This window comes from Gossypium arboreum, chromosome 12 (genome assembly GCF_025698485.1).
Source record: "Gossypium arboreum isolate Shixiya-1 chromosome 12, ASM2569848v2, whole genome shotgun sequence".
NCBI classification, from domain to species: domain Eukaryota; kingdom Viridiplantae; phylum Streptophyta; class Magnoliopsida; order Malvales; family Malvaceae; genus Gossypium; species Gossypium arboreum.
This window is the reverse complement of record NC_069081.1, coordinates 55009226-55016792: the sequence shown is the minus strand read 5'-3', so window position 1 is coordinate 55016792 and position 7567 is coordinate 55009226. Positions and strand designations below refer to the sequence as shown.

The 7567-nt window shown below is 35.8% G+C and overlaps 1 non-coding gene across 1 annotated transcript; it reads right to left on the bottom strand.

Moving 5' to 3' along the window:
- Positions 1 to 1213: 1213 nt before the first annotated feature.
- LOC128286131 (small nucleolar RNA R71) lies at positions 1214 to 1320 on the bottom strand. Its single transcript, XR_008276676.1, has one exon. It is a non-coding gene; the product is annotated as a small nucleolar RNA R71 (small nucleolar RNA).
- Between the last annotated feature and the right edge of the window lie 6247 nt (positions 1321 to 7567).

The following is a 7567-nucleotide window of genomic DNA, read 5'->3' as shown; positions in this document are numbered from 1 at the left end:
ATAAATCTGTCGGATTAGAGTCAAATCTAATAAGGGAATCCATAGATCAAGTTAATACGACAATAGGGGTTATTAGAAAGAGATTTCAATTAATCAACCTTGAGTCAGTTGTTTTTAGCCTCGAGAGAGATATTAACATAAATCAGAGATTTCTACAGATTAAGTCGAGTGAATAAATCGTCTAACTCGAAGGTAATAAGTGAAGTCCAGGTGGATTCTTCCTTGGGTATTGTCTTCTCTCTCGATTTTCTAAAAAGTATTTTTTAACTTTAATCTTTGTCGTAATCTTAGTTAATTAGATAATTAGTTCTAGATAAAACATTCTCTTAAATTTTAGGCTAGATAATAAAAAGATAGTAATTACTAGTACTTTTAGTCCTCGTGGATACGATATTTTCGGTCTCACCATAACTATACTACTGGTCGATAGGTGCGCTTGCCTTAAGTTGAATTTTTAGTTAGTTTCACGACCAACAAGTTTTTGGCACCGTTACCGAGGACTAAGATATTAGGAACGCTTAATTTTTATTACTTTATCCATTCTTTATTTTTAGTGCAATTTAATTTTGTTTTTAATTTTTGTTAATTACTAAAATTTATTTTCTTTACTTCCGGCAGGTTTCTATAGTTTATGACTAGAAGAAACCCGTCAGGACCTCTACTTTTTGACAGTGAGATCGAAAGCAGAGCTCGCAAAAATCGAAGAGAAATAAGGCGAAGCCTACAATACATAGAGGAAGGGCAAGAGGACGATATTCACACCACAACTGAGGAGATGGCTGAAAATCAGAATAATCCGCTACCTCCTGTAGTTGCTGCAAATCCAGTAAATCAGAATCCTACTCCTTGTACTATGTATGATTATGCTAAACCTACTTTAACAGGAACTAAATTGAGTATAGTTAGGCCTGCTATTGCTGCAAATAATTTTTAATTGAAACCTAACACGATTCAAATGATACAACAGTTTGTTCAGTTTGATGGTTTGCAAGACGAAGATCCAAACACTCATTTAGCAAATTTCCTAGAATTCTGTGATACTTTTAAGGTCAATGGAATTTCTGACGATGCCATTTGCCTTCGGTTGTTTCCATTCTCATTGAGGAAGAAAGCTAAACAGTGGTTAAACTCGTTACCACGAGGGTCAATTACTACTTGGGAACAAATGACCGAAAAATTTTTACTAAAATATTTTCCCCCGGCTAAAACAGCTAAACTAAGGAATGATATTTCTTCTTTTGTGCAGATGGATTTAGAAACACTCTACGATGCATGGGAGAGATACAAGGATCTATTGAGAAGGTGCCCTCACCATGGGTTACCTTTATGGTTGCAGGTTCAGACTTTTTACAACGGTGTAAACCCCTCAACAAGGTAACTGATCGATGCAGCCGCCGGTGAAACTTTAAACAATAAAACACCTGAAGAGGCTTACGAATGTTTTGAAAAGATGTCATTGAATAACTTTCAGTGGCAAGTTATGAGAACAAAGCCGACAAAAGCAGCCAGTGTTTTCAACCTCGTCGCGGTCGCTATGCTCTCTAACTAGGTAGAACTTTTAAATAAAAAGATTGATGGTTTGTATGGTTCTACTCAAGTATATCCAGTGATGAGGTGTGATTCAAATGGAGGAGGAGTGCACAATACAAATTATCTGTCCTTCAACCCTAGTACCAATGAGGAAAAAGTCCACTATATGCGTACTAATTCTAGACCTCAAAATAACCCATATAGTAACACTTATAATGCAGGTTGGAGGAACAATCCCAATTTCTCGTGGGGTGGTCAAGGAAGTCAAAGACCACAACATCCTCTAGGTTTTCAACAACCACCTTACCAATAAGATAAGAAACCGAACTTTGAAGAGATGCTCACAAAATTTATCTCGGTGTCAGAAACTTGTTTTCAGAATACCGAAACAACACTTAAGAATCAACAAGCGTCAATCCAAGGGCTCCAAAATCAAATAAGATAGCTTGCTAAGTTGATTTCTGATAAGACTGAAACTAACCCAAGGGAACAACTTCATGCCATTACTGTGTACAATGATGAAGGGTTAGTTGAAGCTGAACCGAAACTGAGGCAGGACAATGTGGTAGATAACAGTAAGGTTGATGTAAGTAAATAGTATAAATCTCGTGTACCATACCCTAAGGTGACAAGGAAAGACCACACAGACGAAAAATTCGGTAAATTCCTTAAATTATTAAAAAAAATTACATATTAACTTACCATTTATTGAAGCTCTTTCGTAGATGCCAAACGTAGTGAAATTTTTAAAGGAGCTCTTGGCTAATAAACGAAAGTTAGATGATGCATTACATGTGGAATTAAACGCAGTTTGCTCAGCCATTTTACAAAATAAGCTACCCAACAAGTTGAAAGATCCAGGGAGTTTTACGATTCCTTACTTAATTGGTAGTTTAAATATTAACAATGCTTTGGCTGATTTAGGGGCAAGCATTAATGTCATGCCTTATAAAATGTTTAAACAACTAGGTTTTAGGAAACCCAAACAAACTAGGATGAGCATTCAATTGGCAGATAAAGTAATCAAATTTCCTAGGGGCATTATTGAAGACGTGCTTGTCAAAATTGATAAATTTATATTCCCAATTGATTTTGTTGTTCTAGACATGGAAGAAGATAGTGATGTGCCTTTGATTTTAGGACGACCCTTTTTAGCAACTGCTAGGATTATCATTGATGTTGGCATAAGAAAACTAATACTTCGTGTAGGAGATGACACGATTACTCTCCAAGTTCGTGATTCGATTAAAATATCTACTAAGAAAGATGGTTGTACAAGTTCTATTGATTTAAATAACATTATGGCTCAAACTTCTTTTCAGGAAACCCCTTGGAAGAACGTGATGGAGACACATTCTAGTCCATGTGACAAAAACAGAACGAGTCATGAGGAACGAAGACTACAAATCTATGAACTAGACGAATGGCGAGCACATGTTAAGGAGAAACCAAAAGCACACGATGAATTAAAGCAACACCACGATAGGCGTAGGGATGAAACAATGCATTTTAAGGTCGGGGACAAAGTATTGTTAGATGAAAAGGACCCCCAAATTGCTACTTTAGAGCACAATACAAACGGATAAATTCCCTTCATGGTACTGAAAACCTTCCCACATGGTACAGTTGAGGTAACACATACTGAATTTGAAACTTTCAAGTTTAATAATACTCAACTCAGACCTTATTTTGATAAAATTGATAGCAAAAGGTGAGGATTTTCAACTTCTCAATCCACCGTGACAACACGAAATTAAGGTAAGTCAAGCTTAGACTTTAACTAAGCGCTTCTCGGGAGGCAACTCGAGCACTAGCACCACTAACTAGTTCATTTTAGCTATTTTTCGTGTTTTCTTATGCAGGAACAGTGACCCATACGGCCTGGACACACGGGCGTATCCATGACCATGGCGTGTCTTAGGTGTGTGAAAACTGGAGCAAAATTTTTAAATTTTTAACAAGTCAGAGAGGTACACGGGAAAGGCATACGGCCGTGTGTTCAGACACATGGGCATGGGAGAAGCGAAAAACGAAGAACACGGCCATGTGAACCACACAGCCTGGACACATGGGCGTGTTCCCAGGCCGTGTGATGATTGGACATTCAATTTTTGTGACAAACACGGGCACGACCGTGTGGCCCAACACGGGGCCTTAACACAACTATTCCCTATTTTAACCCTAACCCCTCTTTTATTTTTTATTTTTGTTTTTTTTGTTTTCTCTCTTGTTTTCTTCCCCAGTCCTTACCGCCTCAACCCCCCATCATCCGACCACTGGTTTTTCCTTCAGAGCACAGCTTTCACTGAGACCCCCTCTTTAGCCCCAAACAAAACTCCCCTCACCCTTTTTCCCCGCCACCACCACTGAGTCACCGACCTCCTACTGCCACTTTGACAGATTTATCTGAGTGGTTCACTAGCTTTGAGCAACAGTGCTTTCAGCGGTTTGACATCATCGATGCCACTCTTCGACAGATTTGCCACTACCTCTACATCTCTCATTCGGTACCGTCAACCCACGAGGCATCTAATGATGAGGACCTTTGAGTCCCTTTATTTTACTATTAATTTTATTTTTATTAGAATTCTATTTTGTCTCTTATTTGTTTTTGAGGACTTATGTTTTTTTTTTTTGAACTATGTTTATCTTTATAATTATTATTAAGTGATCCCTTAATTCTCTCCCACAATGGTGTTTATTTTCTTATTAGTACCTCAAAATCATGCCTTTCATTCAGCTTTCTCTACAATTCTTGCTTTCGCTCTTCCATGGATTTCATCCAAAAATTAGGGCAGTTTCGCTTCTCTCTCTCTTTTCTGATATTATGCTTCTATTGCTATTATCTATCTTTGTACATTAAGGAAAATGTACATCTTAAGTGTGGGGAGGTTATTTATGTGATTATCAAAAAATCTCTGAATTTTTATCTTGTTCTCAAATAACTTTCTCATATCATTTTTAGAGTAAATTTTGATTGGTTTATGATTTTTATTGAAATGTTTTGAATTAAATCATAGGTAACTGTGCATTGATTGTTTAAACTTTAAGACATTAGATAATCAAGCATGATAAGTTGACTTTTGAGAAGTAAATTTGCTAGGTTGCTTCCCTGAATTGAGGTATTATCTTGAAGTTTTGAATTTACAGATTGACATGAAATACCCATAAATTTCGTGAGATCTTGAGCCTTTTAGAGTATATATCTTTTTCGCTCAATGATTGTTTTTAGGAGTGATTCAACATTGATTTGCTATTCTAGAACTTGCATCGATTATATATGTTGAGACCACACCTTTGATTGGATATACTAAAATGATAAAGGCACTTCGGTTTTAATCCATTTACCCCATAAAAAGCCTACCCACATAATTGACCCCTAGTGAACCCCTTTGAGCCTTAACTATTATTTCTTGATTTTTCCTCTTAATATTAACCCACAACTTAACCCTTTTTGATTCATTAAGAATTTCTCCCTTTTTATTGACTCCCTTTTTATCAAGATTTAATTTGATTAGTTACCTAATTATGTTTGTTCATTCCAGTTGCTGAATTATTTCTTAATATGTATTTTCCATTCCTATTCTTATTCTTAAAAAAAAAAATAGTATAGTCATATTCATCCAATTACATATTGTTCTAAAAGAGCTTGGATAAGTTAAAGTCAATATATTGAGAAAAAGCTCACATCTTTAGTCTCGGATAGTTCGAATTCTGGCATTTTTTTGTAATTCAGTGATTAGCTTTAATTTTTCTAAGTTTGGTAATTTATTAAATTAATCTCGAGTCTAACCCTCTTTTGCAGCCTTTATCCACGCCTTTAACCCAAGCCCCAACAACCTTGTTAAAGACCTTTTGATTTGTGTATCATTTCATTATAGTGGTGGAGATTTGATTTTCATGCAAGCCTATGGTAATAACTTTTCATGTTTGACTATTGAGTGCTTAATTATTGAACCTTAAACACTTTGAGTGATTTGAGTGAATCATTAGTGAGGATGTCAACTTTGTCAATTTGGAATTAAAGGGTGATTACTTAGATAAAGGGGGATACCTATGATTTTTTGATTGAAATGCTCAATTTGGATTGTTCGAAACTTTAATGTTCTTTTAGTTAAGCTTTTAATGTATGATTACTTGTGAATTATTTTGAACATTATTGATGAGAATTATAAGTTGAGAAGGATTTATTTTAATTGTGAGTTGAGAATTTTGCTTGAGGACAAGGAAATGCTTAAGTGTGGGGATATTTGATAAACCATAATATATATATTTTTAGCCATGATTGGCATATTTATGGATGATTTTTCCTTGGTTTCATTGAATTTGATGCTCCTAATCCTTCAATTTCATGTGTTATACTCAGGAGAGTTTAGGATGGCACAAAGAGCAAGAAACGAGCCAAAAACAGATAAATTGGGCCTAAATCAGTGTTTCACATGGCCTTAGCACTTCCACACGGGTTATCAACACACCCGTGTGTGACACACGGGTAGACCACATGCCCGTGTGTCATGGCCGTGTCGACATTAATCCAAGTCAGAATTGCACATGGCCTAAGCACTTGCACATGGGCGTCGCACATGGCCATGTCCCTGTCGAGCCCAACTCTAGTTCTGCTCGAAAAAGGCTAATTTTGGGCTATTTTGGGCATTTGAAAGTCTATATAAACACCCTAGAAGAGGATTAGAGCGGACACGCAGAGCTAAAGGCAGAAAATACTCAAGAACAGCCATTAGAATCACCTCAGAAGTTGGATCTACATCAAGACTGAAGAATTCCATCCAATTTCCTGGAAGTTCTTTGGGTTTCTTTATGTTTTGTTGTTTTCCAAAATTTGAGATGTTTTCCATTATTATTATGAACTAAACTCCCTAAATACCTAAAGGAGATAAAACCTAAGACGAATCTTATTATTATTTGAGCATATGATAAATACTTGTTCTTATTCTTAATTGTGAATTTAACCCTTGCTTTAATATTCCAGGATATTAATTCAGGTTTTTGATGTGCTTATTCAGTGGAGCAAAAGTCCCTGTTTAAGAGTAGATCATTCATAATTAAGCGGAGTTACATGCAATCCTAGAGATAGGACGACGTAAATCTGTCGAATTAGAGTCAAATCTAATAAGGGAATCCATAGATTGAGTTAATACGACAATAGGGTTTTAATTAGAAAGAGATTTTAATTAATCAACCTAGAGTTAGTTGTTTTTGGTCTCGAGAGAGATATTTACATAAATCAGGGATTTTTACGGATTAAGTCAAGTGAATAAATCGTCTAACTCAAAGGTAATAAGTGAAGTCCAGGTGGATTCTTCCTTGGGTATTGTCTTCTCTATTGGTTTTCTAAAAAGTATTTTTCAACTTTAATCTCTATCGTAATCTTAGTTAATTAGAAAACTAGTTCTAGATAAAACATTCTCTTAAATTTTAGGCTAGATAATAAAAAGATAGTAATTACTAGTACTTTTAGTCCTCGTGGATACGATATTTTCGGTCTCACCATAACTATACTATTGGTCGATAGGTGCGCTTGCCTTAAGTCAAATTTTTAGTTAGTTTCACGACCATCAGTACGTACTGGTATAAAGTGAGATAATTTCGCCAATGTATCAACTACAATCCATACAACATCTTCTTTTTCGGAGTCAAAGGCAAACCCATTACGAAATCTAATGTAATCCTATCCCATTTTCACTCGGGTACCATCACTGGTCGAAGTAAAGTTGAAGGCATTTGGGGTTCATCTTTGAATTGTTAACAAATCAAACATCTTGAAACAAACTCAGAGATATCGATTTTTATGCCTGGCCACCAATACATTTTCTTCAAATCACTATACATTTTTGTACTACCCGAATGCACAGATAAACAACCATTATGAGCTTCATGGAGAATTTTCTGAATAATCTCATTATTTTTCGGCACACAAATTCTATCTCAAAACATCAAACAATCGTCGGATCAGACATGAAAATCTGAATAACTAACCAATTCACAATGAGCTCTCTTAGCTTGCAAATCACTGTCACAT